This window comes from Perognathus longimembris, chromosome 18 (assembly GCF_023159225.1).
Source record: "Perognathus longimembris pacificus isolate PPM17 chromosome 18, ASM2315922v1, whole genome shotgun sequence".
Taxonomy (NCBI): Eukaryota; Metazoa; Chordata; class Mammalia; order Rodentia; family Heteromyidae; genus Perognathus; species Perognathus longimembris.
Genome location: NC_063178.1, coordinates 30104127 through 30120469, shown reverse-complemented (window position 1 = coordinate 30120469; position 16343 = coordinate 30104127). Strand labels below are relative to the sequence as shown.

General features: G+C 44.5%; 1 long non-coding RNA gene across 1 annotated transcript; it reads left to right on the top strand.

Moving 5' to 3' along the window:
• Positions 1-288: 288 nt before the first annotated feature.
• Positions 289-15971, top strand: LOC125366725. The gene is made up of 3 exons (XR_007213960.1): positions 289-587; positions 1852-1857; positions 15960-15971. It is a non-coding gene; the product is annotated as an uncharacterized LOC125366725 (long non-coding RNA).
• Positions 15972-16343: the final 372 nt, after the last annotated feature.

Sequence of the window (16343 nt, the reverse complement as noted above, 5' to 3'; positions counted from 1 at the left end):
TCATTCTCCTGTAAAACACACTTTACAAGCGATCTTCATCTACAATTCACCTGTAAAACATCAGAGCTAAGCCATTTGATTTAAAAAAAAAACAGGGTTAGGTGCAGGAGCTCCTGTCTGTACACCAGATCCTTGGGGAGTAGAGACAGGAGACAGTGGAGGTGGATGCTGGTGCCATCCCGGCCGAGGGCGAGGACTGTAGGAGGATGGGCGTCCAGAGCTTGCTCAGGACAGAGGCACGAGACCCTGTCTGAAAAATCATGAAAGCAGGCAGGGCTGGGGTGTAGCTCCCATAATAAAGCACCTGCCTTGCAGACATAGGTCTTGAGTTCAAACGCCAGTACCAGCCAAAATGTGACAAAGAAAATAAATACCTTAAAGAAAACTGTATTAAAACCTAGCATCCAGGAAAGACATTTCAGCTAGAAAACTCTGCCGTGCATATTGTGTTGTTTGAACAATAACTGCTTAAGGAAAATATTATTCGTCCTCTTTGGTGTGGCACGTTCAGAATATTCTAAATGCCATGGTCTTCTAAAAACAAATTGCAAATTGGTTCAAATAAGATGCTGTAGAAGCTGAGTTTTGTCCCCATCCGGGCAACACCTGCCTCTGGACCTCATCTTAGACTTTCTTGGGCCTTCCGCGTTTTCTGGTGTAAGTATCACAGGATGAACCGATCCTGGATCTGAACATAAACCCGGGCGTGGCTTGGGTGGAGCGTGCCTCCTCTTTGTGTTTGTGTTCACTGACATGCCCACCGTGCACAGCAGAGGCTCAGGTGTGCAGGCCGCGTCCACAGAGCTCATTGAGCGGGTCCAGCCAGGAGGAGGATCAGAGCGCGCCAGCCCCAGTGTTCAGACAGACGGCCCCACACAGGGCAGCACCCCGAGGTTCCCTCCTTGCTCTGCCAGGGTGGGTCACCATACCACATCCTATGTGGGTCTTGAAAACCACCGACTTTCAGTCTAAGCTCATTACACTGAAAGAGCGGTGTGGTTCAAGTCTAGGGTCTGCTTGCATGTCTGTGATCTCTTTGGAATCTGACCTGACTGTCATTAGTTGGGGACATCTGTGCTCTGGGGAAACAGCGTACCCCATCTTTGGGTTGTTTGAGAAGCATCCACTGAGGATGGGAGAGGGCTGGGCTGGGCTGCTCACTTCCTCTGGGGTCTGTCTGCAGGGGGGGATGGGGTGGGCAGTCGGCTGCCTTCCTTTACTGGTGGCTGCCCTGGGCACCCGGCCTCTCTTCCTGGGGCGCTGTCATCACCTCCACATCGTATTCCTTCAGCCCTGTGGCCGGCAGGGAGTCCTCCCCCTTCTAGACTTGATGGGACTCAAGGATCTGAGCCTCGTTGCCTCTCAAAGGACCTTCATGGAGGTCCTTCTCCTGGCAGCCCCAGGGAGCGCGGAGCAGGCCCGAGCCAGCCTTGCAGCTGTAGCCAGGAGACTGGGCCAAAACCCAGCTTTTTTTTTTTTCCGGTTGTCCTTCTTATGTGGAATTTACTGAAGATTTTACATACAGTGTTTTGCAAATTCAGTCTGACTAAATGATGAGGTAATCATAATGAAAAGTAAAGCCAGTAGATTGCTTCTTTAGTTCAGTGATGTTAGTTTGTTTTTACTGTCTTTAAGCAGTTGTACAGTGGTTTCAGTCCAGTGCGTCAGTTCATGCGTAGGGCACCCTCTAGACTGACATGAGCTCTGCGACACTCCTCCCGTCTTTCCCCCGCCCACCTGTCCTTTCAGTGTACCTGCCTTCATTGTCACCTGTGTGCATTGAATATCGTGGCTGCCTTCTCCCATGGTTCCTATCTCCATTATTCTGCCTCCCCGGAAGGAAGATGTCAGCTCCGTGTCTTCTATGCATTCATCCTAATGACTGATTTAACTTAGCTTCGCAAAGCTTTTCTACATTTACCTATTGGTTTGTGGATTATCTATCCTCTTAGACCTGAAAAGTAATTTTAATATGTTAATGTGAAGCCAGAACATGGGGTCATTTCCAAGAAATTTGAAAAAACCTTCGCGTAGTCTCCCAAGTTAAACATAAAAATTCCTGACAGATGAAGATTTAGTTGTGAATTAAGATCATTGTAAAGATGGAAAGGTACATACCAAAAATGAATACCAAAAATAAATACCTAAAGACACTTTCAGGTATTGCTTCAAGTTTTATTTTTCTTGTTGTTCTTACTCATAAAAGCATAGCAGAAACAAAAGGCACACATTAAAGAAACAATTAGTAGCTGGGTGTTGGTGGCTGAGACCTGAGGATTCCAGTCGGTAGGAAGCCACTCTTATTTCCAGCTAAGCACCAAGACAAAGACAACTAGAAATAGAACTGTGGCTCCAGTGGCAGACCATGCTAGCCTTGAACACACAATAACACCAACAACAAAACCAGCTCAGGAACAGTGCTTCCAGGCCATAAATATAAGCCCTACAAAGGAATAAGACATGCCAGTGTTTCCTCTTGTTTCTAAAGGAAAACTGTGCTTTTTAAAAAAAACTTTTATTTTTACTCTTAAAAAATAACATTTTGATAATTTCTCAAAAAGCAAAAAAAAAAAAAAAGGAGGAAAGACAGAAAAGAAAAGAAGGGAGGGCAGGAAAGAGGGAGGGATGGGAAGAAGGAAAGATGGAAAGAAATTTTTTTTTTTGCCAGTCCTGGGTCTTGAACTCAGGGCCTGAGCACTGTCCTTGTCTTCTTTTGCTCAAGGCTAGCACTCTACCACTTGAGCCACAGCGCCGCTTCCAGCTTTTTCTGTTTATGTGGTACTGAGGAGTCGAACCTAGGGCTTCATGCATACAAGGCAAGCACTCTACCACTAAGCCACATTCCCAACTCCAGAAAGGTTCATTTTATTTTACTGAAGTTGTTTAGAAATGCAGTTTTATGATATTATATATATATATATATTTGGCTATAGTCATAAATGTTTACTGGTTTCTGGATATCCTGAACATGTCTGCTCTTGTATTTTCCACCCATGAGAATTGTAAGGTGGAAAAGAAAATAACTTGGGAAGACAGAGATCAGCAGTTTGTATAACTTTCTGCACTTCAGTCTGGCCAACTTTGTTTCTTTATGCCCACACCCTGGCCCTGGGACAGGGCAGGGGGGTCGTCTGGGCAACTCCCATTGCAGATGAGATCTGCTCTCCTGGACTCTTCTCAGCTGCTGCAACCTAGAAGACCCAAGAAGTGAAACCAGTACAGGGGGCCTCGTGCGTTCTCACAGGCGTTGTGGCTCTGGAGCAAGGTGGTCTCAGCCTCCAGAGCCGCCTCGCTCTCTTTGCACAGAACAGAGACTTAAGCCTTTGCTCTGCCTGAAACATCAGCTCTCTGAGAAATGGATGGCTTCTTAGTCTTTTGTGGTTTCCTGGGAAATTTCTGATGACCGTATTTGGTGTTCAATTGATTCTAGTGAGCATAGTGAATTACGAGGCATAATAAATGTTGCATGTGCTTGCCTGCGCATCCTGTGACCACAGAAACCACAAAACCACCACCACGGTCACAAATCAGCAGAACGGATTTGTTAGCGCAGCACGATCACCGTAGCCACTCGGGAGTCTGGCCCGGGGAAGGGAATTCTGTGACATGCTTATTTCCCATTAGCCACCGAAAAGCCAGAAGGGGCAGTGTGCTTCATGTGGCGGAGCACCGGCCTTGAGCAAAAATGCTAAGGAAGAACAGGTAGGCCCTGAGTGTAGGCCCTGGTACCGCCATACCAAAAATATTGGTCCTTTCAACAGTAGACCTGATTTAGACAAAATAACTAAGTGGGGGGTTGGATGTGCTGTGATAAGACATTTCTCCTCTCGCCCCCAGTCTGGCTGGATTCCATGGGGCCTTGGCCCCAGCTCCCAGAGGGAGCGACGGAGCTTCCCCGTAGCCTGCCCCATAGCCCTGCCTGTCAGCCGACTCCACACAGCTGTGCTCAGCCATTGGATTGCCTTGATCCTTCTGGAAACTTCTTCCTTAGAACCCTTCTCACTCGTCCGCTGCTAGATGTGCAGGCGCCACGCCTTCCACATGAGGCTCACACACGGCTTCTCCTAACTTTCTGTTGAGGTGCACACAGCCAAGCTTCCATATAGAAACCAAGATTGTTAGAGCAAGGCAGGTTAGTTCCTGGGGCTCTTCATGGCAGGTTTAGTTCCTGCAGCTCTTCACCTGTGATGGATGCCCTCCCTCCCTCCCAGGAGGGTGGCTTCTTGGCTGTAGCTTGAAGGCCATTGGCTTTGGTGGCCACATGTCAGGGTTCAAGATGCCACTGGGGCGTTCTAGCCTCGTGCAGATGGAAGTCGCGTCCAGGCCCTGCTGTGTGTGCGTGGGGTTATCCTGGAAGTTCTGCCTGGTGGGGGCGGCCAGGAGTGACCCTGCTCCCTGCTCTGGAGCTGTCTGGACGGCCACCTCCCAACCAGGCAGCCCTCTGGGCCTCCTCATCAGCCTGAGCCACGGGGAGCCCTGCTCTGAGTTCTGGCTCACTGTCATGGCCGTACACACCTTTGATGGCCTCGCGGCAAGGGCATGGCTGCCTTCTCGCTTCGGAGCAAGAGTACCTGTGTCAGCAGGCTTGCAAGGAGGGTCGAGGATTTGGTGTGGTGATTGTGCAAAGGGTTGGTAGGCATATGGGTGGTGTAGTCTGTTGCTCAACAGAAGCAACTGCGTCCCTGTATGGGGAAACTCGCCCCACAGGGTTGTTTTCTGGAGGTGGCTGTACTTGAACTTTAAGCTATCAACCTTGAGATTCATTTTAGGTACTTATGACAATATTTTTGTTCTAGCCTACCTAAAACAAATCCCAGAGAAACTAAAGAGCCTGTCTTTATGTAGCATACCACGCTTTCAAGATGTATCCACAGAGTTTGAGTTTTTGTGTGTATTGAAACTGAGCTAGACAGTGGATGTGGTGGTCTTTTGTTGACCCATGATTGATACAAAGCTCAATGGAAATAGTTCCTTCTAGCAAGGCAATTCCTCCTGAGGTCAGGACAAGGCTCTGACCTTTTCTGCAGATACTTCTCTCTGCTTCCACCTCTTTTCTTATTTCTCCTTCCCTTGTGCCATCAGTCTCTCCCCCTCCTCCCCCTCTCCCTTTGTTCAGCAATAGCATTACAAAATAGAGAGGCTTTGATTTGTAAAAATTGGTATCTAGATTAGTCATTGCAACAATTTACCCAGAATCCATTGTTACTCTCCATGTTGGTAATTATGTAAACAAATACCTTTCATAGCCATTCTAAGAGCTTGTAATCACCCCAGTAAACACTGCTTCATTAATCTGAACCATTTTCTTGTGAGGTTAATTATGTAGCAATAATTAGCCTCCCCTGGAGGAGGTGGGCTTTTGTTACCCAAGTGGCCTTACCTCCCCTGGGGGTTGGGAAGAGAACAAGGCCAGGGGAACTTCCAGCCTCTCTGCCTTCCTTCCTCCCAGAGTTAATTCTTTGCTGACAGTGCTCATGTTCTCCTGGGCTGTGTCTACCATTTGTTTCCCTTTTGTCAAGAAGTTCGTATTATAATATGCTCATTAATTAGTGAGACACACTCCAGGAGTCAGCAGAGAGAACAGAATCCATACAGCAACTGAGAAATTAAAGAAGAAAACAAACACTTTCTGCTTTAAGAGAATTATTTATTTTCTGCTCAGAAAGAAATTCAGAGGTTGAGTGAACTGCCTGTTCAGATCTCACGAGCGTGCGTGTCTGAGTTGTAACACGCTCATACATAGCTGCGTCATCGTCTGTGGGCAGGTACATGTACGCTGAGCATGCTTCAGTACTCTAAGGTGAATTCCAGCTCTCTTCCTCCCTGCCTCTCATCTGTCTCCAGAGCTGGGACTTGAGCAGGGCCTTGCAAGACATGCTTTTTACACTTGAGCCATGCCCTCAGCTCATGTTGGCATTAGTCATTCTTGAAATGCGGTCGTAGAGTTTTGCCCGGGCCTGGCCTCGGACCTCAATCCTATCCACACATGTACCTAGGCGTCTACACAGGCCCAGCCATGGGTATGAATGAAGTACCATGGCAGTCTCTCATGTTGAGGGATGGTGCCAGTTGTTGGGTGTTTGCCTACCTGGACATGTTAATGCAGGAGGCTGATCTTTGGTTTTGAGAAAACATTGCTTTGGTGGTTCTTTTTATATTCTGTATTGGTGGAAGGAACAAGAATTTGGGCTCCCTGTGGAAATGACTTAGAATTTGGTACACAGTCCTTGTGAACTTTGTGGCCTTCGGGGATGTGCACAATATTAAACATCTCTTTCTGCATCTGTAAGACAGACCATATCTGTGTTATTCCCTCTTTTAATATAGACTCTGCAAGAGGACTAGTGCACAAATAGGGCAACGGGTTCTCAGTTTTTCAAAAAACAATGGCGACTGAGCATCTCACAGAACATGAAATGTGATGACATCATGTTCAGCTCCAGGGCGGCGCACGCGTCGACGAAACTCAGCAATGTCTGGATTCCCTTGGTATCACCTTCCCCTCCTCCACCAGTTACACGAGCAACTTCTGCATCCACACCCGATTCCTTACCTTCTGCTTCCTGGCAGACTCCAGCATTAGTATTAGCAGAAGGAGTAGAGATCAATCTGTCCTTAGGGTGAAATAGCAATTTTACGCAACTATGTATTTTCTGTAAAGGGAAAGGCCCACAGGTAAAGAAGCACAGGTCTCTGTGCCATGGGTGGTGAAACTAAGTGGGTTCACCTTTTCTAGATTTCCAAATTGAACACAGACAGAGCTATGGAGACATGAAGGTGGCAGAGCCTCCTCATTCTGTGGGGCTCAGAGGAGACGCGCTCTAGGAGCCGTCTTCCTCTTCCTCGCAAGTCCCAGCTGGCCTGATTCAGACGACACCATCAGTCTAGCTACCATCCGCACACCCTTCCCACCAAGAAAAGTAGTGGCGACACCAAACACAGACCTGTGTCCTCTGCTTGAAGTGCTCAAGTCCTCACAAGTCAAGACAAATGCAACCACTTGATGCACATTCTGTTAAAACACACATTTTATGCCTTTGAGCAACATAGCAATGTTTTTAGTAGATAGAACTCTATACAGACTTCTGGTTTACACCTTGATAAATTCAAGTTATATCAGCGTATTTACTTGCAGTGCTTCAGACTTAGGATGTATGTATGTAAGTCAATTCTCAGTTGATAATGATGTCACGATAGGATTCTTTACCTTGTACTTTCCTTATCTGACATGATGGTTTGTGCATTCCATAATCACAGTGCCAATTAATCGCACTCCATGTCTCAGGGAAATGTTAGCTGCTCCTTCCAGCCTTGCAAGCACACTCATGTAGTGACCTTTATCATCAAATTCCCCTTTCTAGATAAAGAGACCAAGACAAGGGTGTGTGTGTGTGTGTGTGTGTGTGTGTGTGTGTGTCCTGACCTGTGTTACCATCACACTGAGAAGGGACTGGGCTGAATTCAAGGCCGCCGTCATAGTCTTTCCCCTCTACCACCTATCTGCAGAGACAAATGCCATATGTTTGTCCATCATTCAACTTGATAAGCCTTTATGCCCCTAAAATATATTTTCTTATACACACTTAGTACTCTGTCTTTTCATGCTGCCTATAACTTTTAATTTTTTCAATTTTTTTTCTGTCAGTACTGGGATTTGAACTCAGGACCTAGGAGCTTTTGTGTTCAACATTACCGTCCTTCAAACTGTGGCTTGAAGCTTTTTCTGTGGTTAATTGGAGGTAAGAGTCTCACTGACCTTCCTAAGGCCCATGCTGGCTTTGAACCCTGATCCTTGGATCTCAGCCTCCTGAGTAGCTAGGATTATAGGCATGAGACACTGGTGCCTGGCTACTTCTGACTTTTAGTGTGCCCCACCAGAAGGATATGTACATTGCCCCAAGTAATAGTGTTTTCTTCTTCTTTTTTTCTTTTTTTTTTTTTTTTTGCCAGTCCTTGGGCTTAGACTCAGGGCCTGAGCACTGTCCCTGCCTTCTTTTTGCTCTTGGCTAGCACTCTGCCACTTGAGCCACAGCGCCCCTTCTGGCCATTTTCTAATTATGCGGTGCTGGGGAATTGAACCCAGGGCTTCATGTATAGGAGTCAAGCACTCTTGCCACAAGGCCATATTCCCAGCTCTAGTGTTTTCTTCTTTAACTGAGCTATTTAAAAACCTCTTTAGCCTTCTCTCCCCCAGGAAACCTGGTGATTAAAATGGGGGCATTGATATTTGACCTGCTCTAAGCCATGCAAAGCTTATGAAATACCTTTCTGTCATTAACATGTATACATTTAAAAATTTACATTTTCCACTAATCTATTTGCTTAAATATAAATGTAGTCTATTTTTAATATCTGTTCTACAAAACCGTGAATGTCTTGTGGTACAAAGACCTAGATGGGAAAGGCTTTAATTGCTTTGAACTTCACTTAACATCCCATTAACACAACTAGCTACTCAATCTGTTCCATAATTATGATTATACAGGATCAAAATAAAACTGAAATTTCAATGATCTTTTCCTGTATAAGTTAATGATTTTAAGTTGGCACAATGTCATTTACATTAGATAAAAATAGTTTATAGTTATATTAAGCATCTTTAATATTAGAAGACACAAGAGATGTATAAAAAGGAAAGAGGAGAAAAGTTTACTTCCTAGCTAGGGAATGTTTAATTTTGTTTTTATCTTTAAAATAATTGGGAAAGTTATTATTTAGTTTATTTTCAATTTTTATTTCCCTGGTCCCTGAAAATAAGTATTATCTTATTTGAAAAAAGAGTAAAATGTCCATTCAGTCTTACTACAGTAAATCTTTGAGCTATTTTCTTAATTATAATAATACCCAATTACTGAAAGTGAAGTTGATACATACTTAGGTTTTTAAATAATAGTGATTCAAGATTTTGGGGATGAAAGTATTTCTTGAGAGGAAGTAATCAGATCAAAATTATTATGTTTTGAATATAATTTTATTATTTTTTATGTGGTACTGAGGAATCGAACCCAGGGCCTCATGCATTCCAGGCAAGCACTCTACCACTCTCATTGTGAGCCCAAAATTATTTTTTTCACATTAAAAAGAGCAGTTATGTCACTTATCCCAAGAAAAGGGCGTTGAGATATTGCAGGTATTAATACCAATCAAAACAAAAGGAAGTAAAGATAACTTAAAAAGTATTATTGGAAGCTGGGTATCAGTTGCTCACGCCTGTAATCCTAGCTACTCAAGAGGTTGAGATCAGTAAGATCATGGTTCAAAGCCAGTCTGGGCAGGAAAGTCCGTGAGACTTTTATTTCCAGTTAACCACCAGAAAACCGGAAGTGGAACTATGGCTCAAGTGGTAGCCTGCCAGCCTTGAGCTGAAAAGCTCAGGGACAGCGCCCAGACCCAGAGTTCAAGCCTAACAACTGCCCCCCGCCCCCCAAAAAAATATATAATTGGAAAAGTAGATCCAAAATCTTAAGGTATTATTCATCTTTTCCTTTTGCTTTCTTTCATATTTATGTATGTTAGAAAAGTGTGTTTTCCCATAAGTAAATTTTATTCTGATCTTAATCTCTAATGTACTTTGTAAATAACACCTCTCTTTTTTGCCAGTCTTGGAGCTTGAACTCAGGGCCTGAGCACTCAAGGCTAGCACTCTACCACTTGAGCCACAGCGCCACTTCTGGCCTTTTCTAAATATGTGGTGCTGAGGAATCAAACCCAGGGCTTCATGTATACAAGGCAAGCACTCTACCATTGGCCATATTCCCAGCCCTAAACATCACTTCTTCATTATTACAAATATATACCCTTCTAGCCCCAACACTAATGATTTTTTTGTGGAAATATTGTTATTTGAATAACCTCAAAATTCTGGTATCATTCCACTGCCATGGGAGGACTTTAGTTGTAACATTTATACAATGTAACCAATTAAAAAGAAGACTTTAGAAAAAGCCATTTCAGGGCAGCTGACTTCTTAGGAACATGTAGCTAGCAGCTGGAACAATGACAGTTAGTGTACCCAATGAGGGCCAACCATTATTCAATTCCTTCTTCTGTTGACCATAGCGATTTGCTTGAGAAAAAAGAAGATTGGAGAATTCTTAACTGTAGCAAATCAGCTGAAATTTTTATACAAAATATGAATAGCACTATCCATGTTAGATTTCAGTGTACTATAAATGCCAAAATGATGCTTTCCATAGACTAGATGTAAATACACACACATACACATTTATATATATATATGCATATGCATATGCATATATATACATCACCTTGTATGTAATTCAGGTAGGCATACATTTAGCAGTAAAAATGTACAATAAATCAATATCATATTGAGGAGAATCTTAGTGTCAGATTGACTACTTTTTAGGCATAAGTTCACTCTTTCAAGATCCTTAATATGTTTTGTTGGATTATAAAGTTTCTAATCAGCATGCATGAAATAGCCACTGCGTGTTGTTACGTTTTCAAATGAACCTGTATTTTAGATATCAGTTCATCTGTTGTCATTTAGCATAATTTTAAGATGACTTCAATGAAAAATGCTTGGGTGTTCACGCTGCATTCCTGGTGAACCACAGTTAATACCCTAGCTTGAAAGCTCAGTTATCTTAGGGAATATACACTTAGTTATCTTGTGCAGGAAATAATGGAAGTTGATGTGTGGTTTTCCTTTCAAGTCACAAATCACCCACAGTCATTGAAATTACTATTTCTCTCACTTAAAATTTACTCCTATATATGTAAATTCCTATGCATATTTATTGGAGTACCATTTAAAGATAAGCTTGGGGCTGGGGAAATGGCCTAGTGGCAAGAGTGCTTGCCTCGTATACATGAGGCCCTGGGTTCGATTCCCCAGCACCACATATACAGAAAACGGCCAGAAGTGGCGCTGTGGCTCAAGTGGGAGAGTGCTAGCCTTGAGCAAAAAGAAGCCAGGGACAGTGCTCAAGCCCTGAGTTAAAGGCCCAGGACTGCCAAAAAAAAAAAAAAAAGATAAGCTTGAAGCTCTTTGAAAGTGAAGTATGATGAACTTGTTTTAAAGTGTTATCATCTCCAGCTAAGTGCTTTCATAATGTAGCCAGAGATAGTGTTTTGTAATTATCCTTACATACTAATTCTGATTTTTAAGCTTTTATTAGGGAAAGGGTTGAGTTCTGCCAATAGATTCTTCTCCTCTGCAGAAAGTTAATCTAGCTCACACTGTGTGGTAGCGGTTGGAGAGGACAGTGCATAAACAGGGGTAGATTGGGTAAATGGCTCAGAAAGGGGGTATAGGATGTCTATACACGATTACCAGCATACAAATGGTTCAGAGATGCACCAAAACTTGGCTGCAGACATCTTGGACCAGAAGTGTCCTGAGCTCTCTTGGCCGCCCCACCCAACATAACCTCCCAGGGCGCTAGTAAGGATTAAAATAATCAGAAAAGTGGAGGGAGGTTTGCAGCCTGTCTCGGGCTGTCTCTGCCGGCCATATGCCGACATCCTTGCTATCAACCCGGCCCAGTCCAGGTCTGTTCTGTTCTACTGCTTTCTGCATCCCCTTTCTCTGACTCAGGCTACGGGTATCTGCTGGCTGGCAGCACAGGACAGCAGTCTGTCTGTGAGGCTCCAGGATTGCACTTTGTGTCAGAATGTCTGAACATAGAGATTCCACCCAGAAGATAAAAGGGCCACTTTAAAGTGTAATACAGTCTGATAAATGCTGTCTATTTCTTAGTAGCAAGTATCCTCCTTTGTCCTAGTTCGTTTTCATTTCTCCTGGAATGAGCTAGGTGTGCAGGATGTAACAAGTCATATATGAGGAGTGGTGCTTGGATTTGAACTCATAGCCTCAAGCTTGCTAGGCAGGAACTTTACTGCTTGGCCACTTCCCCAGCCCCTTGTTATACTGACATTTTGAGATAGGGTCTCAAGTTCTGCCTAGGTGTGTGCCAAGTTATGAAGACAACATAGATAAAAAAAAGTGTGGTTGGCAAGCAGGTAGGTAGGTAGATAGAGAGAAGGTTGGATGGATTGATAGATAGGTAGATAGGTTAGGTAGATAGATAGATGATAGAGATGATAGATGTGATAGGACACATGAAAATAGATAATAGTTGACAGGTAGAGGGATATAGAGATAAATAAATATATGGTATATGCATAGTAGGTGGATATAACATCAAAAGATGGAGGGTAGTTGACATACATAAGTAAAATTATAGATGATAGGTAATATATAAAAAGACAGTAGATATGATAGATGACAAATACACAGGTGATAGATCATAGATAAATACATGGCCGATGGATGACAGCTCAGTGCCCAGTAGTGAAAGTTGACTAGTGATCTTAATGAGGCAGTGGGGTAAAGACAGGCGGGAGGGAGGATGTGTGTGTTCATTGCTTTTTGAAGCCTGTATTACCCATGGACACGGAGCTTGGTTTACCTCAGTCCTGGCCTTGGTGCCCAGGTTGTATCTCTCATTGAGCACCTGCAGTTGTCAGCTTCCACCAGGCGGAAATGACTGTTTCTGATGTAGTGGCACAAAACTTAAGCATAAGTTCGAAAAAGTAACCTTTGATAATAAATGCCTAGAATAATAGATTCCTAAAGTACCTTTTATTTTGTAGTTTATAAAGATATTTCATGAAAAAGGGAACAAGACAACCAGTTATAATTGTATTATGTCCTTAATTTTGACACTGGTTAATTTTATTTATTTTTTTCTTAGGATAGTGTTTGGAAATATGAATGAAAACCTAACTTATTTTGAACTTTATACAGGAACTTTTGGATGAGTACCCCAAAAAGTAATGATAAATGATCTTGATATAAAGGCATGGGAATGGGATGTGTAATGATTGAGAAAATGAGGTAATTTCAAGGACAGTGGTTTACACTCTGAAAAACAGTGTCATGTTCAAGCGCATGGAGCTGTTTTCCATATTTTACAAATATAAGGGTGACCCACTTTTCTCACCAGTCTTGGTATGAAAATTAGAGTATAGTTTGGCTGTAATGGACTATTTTATAACCAGCGATGGGCCTCTATATTGAGTTGGAGCATTTTTTTAACTCGTGGGTTAAAAGATATTAAACATGAAAATAAACACGGTAGCATTAGCTCAGACCTCAGCCTCCTAAGTAGCTGGGATTGCAGGCATGAGCAGTTCATGCCTGGTTTACAAAAAGTATATTGTCTTTGATAGGTTTTGTTTGGAAAGCTGTTAAAAGATTTTAGAGAGAACATGAGTTAGTTGCCATGTAACAAGATTTAATGTGAAGAATTTTGAATGGCTTGAGACATTGTAAGACAGATAAATAAATCTATCCTCTACTACAAAGTACCATTGTATGGACCTCTACTACAAAGTACCATTGTATGGACATGTGTATATATATGTATATATATACACACATATATATATGTGTGTATACATACACACATGTATGTATATATATGGTAGCACTGGAAAATGAAATGATGGCCTTGTTTTTCTACTGCTGAGAGATTTTGTACATGGCAGACCATTAGCAGAAGCAAGGTGGAGAAAGCTGGATCCGCAGAACTGGAGTGTGCTAGGAGCGTGCCGCCATCTGGTTTTACCCATGGAGGGAAGAGGAGGTCTGGGCCAGGCCACATGAGGGTCCCAGTGCATGCGTGTGTGAGTGTGTGTGTGCAGCCTCCTCCTCTCACCCGTGGCAGAGGGGCTCCGTGTGGGCAGCTCCAAGCCAGGGGACTACTTGTCCATGTGAGCTGGCATGGCACTTGCAGGTCCACAGAGGCCTTTGGAACACCATCACCGGTTCAACTGCAGAGACGGTATGGAAAGCCAGGTGCAGGCACTCTGAGGGGTCGGGGCCTGCTCCAGCAGGGAGAGGAGATGGGCTCTGCCTGCACCCCAGGGCTGCTTGGAGGAGAAGAAGTGTGGGAACACTGGCTTTCGAGTTCTGCGCCTTGTCCTCGGGAGCGTCCTCCTTGTCAGTAACTGCTCCGTGGGCTTTTCAGTTGCTTTGTCCACAAGTACTGACATTTCTGCACCAGCCCTAACTTCTGTGCAGTTGAGTCCCAGATAGTTGCGACAGACAGGAGGAAGTCAATCGTTTCTTCTGAGCTCCAGATTAGACAGGTGGAGAGAGCAGAGGTGAACTATTCCCCAGCATCCTTGGTCTGGTCTGTTGACATTCACTTGTCCTACCCAAATCTTGCTGATAACCAGAAACAGAGGAAACAATGGAGATAAATCCTAAATTAATAAAGTATTGCTTCACAATTTACAGCCATAAAAACGCACCTGTAAGGCCAACCCTGTGGAAGACATGGGTAGTGGGCTCTCCGCAGTCAGGCCCCGGCCCATTACATGTGAGCTGGCATCTGAAAAATATCGAGACAAGAGCAGGGAGTGTGGCTCAGACCCTAGAAAGTCAAGCCTCAGCACCCACCGCAATTAATAACAAGAAGTCCACTAAGGAAACAACAAATGAGAGATTTACTACTGTGTGACTTAGAACAAAATAGTAAAAAAAAAAAAAAAAAAAAAAAAAGAACCAGCTCAGAGATAAAGTTAAGTAAATATTTGAAGAAAAACCAAAGGCCAGATGCTGGTGGCTCACATCTGTAACCCCAGCTGCTCAGGGGGCTGAGATTTGAGGATTGTGATTCAAAATCAGCCCAGGAAGACAAGTCTGTGAGACTCTTATTTCCAGTTAACCACCAGAGCACCAGCCTGGAGCAAGAAAGCGCAGAGACAGCACTCCGAGTGCAAGCCCTGAGACACGCGCATGCACACACAGGCATACACATGCATGCACACACACACATGCACGCGCATGCACACACAGGCACACATGCACATGTGCACACACACACAAGTTGAGTGAAACTCAGCTGAAGAAGCAAATGCGCCTGTAGGATGGACAGTGAGACAGATGACTGCTGGGAAAAGCCCAGCCATGGAGCTGTGGTACTGAGGGGAAGGGGGGGAGGGGAGGAGGAGAGGGTGGACAGAGGCCCTGCAGAATGCATGCCCCCCCCCCAGCCACTCTGCTTCCCTCTGGAGAGGGAGCACCCCACAGAGGCCAGGGCAAGATGGCTGGCTGCCCCTAGTGAGTCACAGCATCTCCAGCTGCTCTTACTAGGGAGCCCACCCTCTCCCCCCTCCTCTCCTTTTCCTTAATTCTACTTCCTGTGCCTCGAAGGCCTCCCCCAGCGCCCCCCCCCGCCAGCAATTCACCATCAGCTCCATCACAGCCCTGTGCTCACTTGTGTTTTAATCAGATGTTCCACAACTTATTAGCATGTATTACTTCCCTCTTACAATCAACAGTGCTTTCTCTTCTTAACCCCAGTTCAGACTCCATCTGAGAAAAGGACTTTGTGCCTATCTAGTGAGCATGCATTCGCCTCGACAGTCATTCTCCTCACAAGGGAAAGGACGGCCAAGCATTTGAAAGGCTGCGTGCAGTAAGACAGCCCCAAGTTCCCAGACGGGCTGATCCACAAAGCAAGAGCCTGCCTCATCAGACAAATAAATGAACAAATGAGACAAGAATGAGACAAGAATGCTTCCCCCCGTGTCTCACTGTTTGGTTGCTAAATGCCATTTTAGTAGACGGCATTATCTTTGCAGAATGCAGTCAGAAAGTGGATTCACAGCCAGTGAACTGTGGTCTACGGAAAGTTCACAGGAAAGGATACCCGCCACATGGTTCAGGCAGAAGGGAGTTTATTGGGAGAAAGGCAAACTGCCAGCCCACCTAAGATGGAGTCGTGGAGAGATGTGGGGGAGGGAGGAAGGGAAAAAGAAAAGAGCAAGAGAGAGTAATAGAGAAAAGTATGAGAGCAGGGACTTGTGTTGAGCCGGGTTATGTAGGGAAAGGCAGGAGGTGTGGCCAGGAGGATTGGATGTGACCTCAGAGAAGGAGGCGGTAACTGTCTCCAGGTGTGCCAGTTACCTAGGTAACTCAGGTACTGGGCACAGATTTAGACAGGTGGGGGGCATCTGCACAGAGTCCTCCAGGGCTGGACCTTACAGTCTAAGTATCTACCTCGGCCTTGAATCTCCTTCCCGCCAGTTTTATGGACTTGCTTTGTTTTCTGTTCCTTCCAGTCCTGCCTCCCCTGCTCTGCTGCTAGACCCTGGGCCCTGCATCGTGTCTTGCTACTATAATGGCCTCCACAGGCAGTGAGTCAAATGTTTGGTAGGCACCAGTGGTCCATGCCTGTAATCCTGGTTCTCAGGAGGCTGACATCTCAGAATCAATATTCAAAGCCAGCCCAGGTAGTCCATGAACTTCCTTATCTCCAATTAATCAGCAAAAAGCTGGCTCCCATGGTACAGCCCTAGCCTTG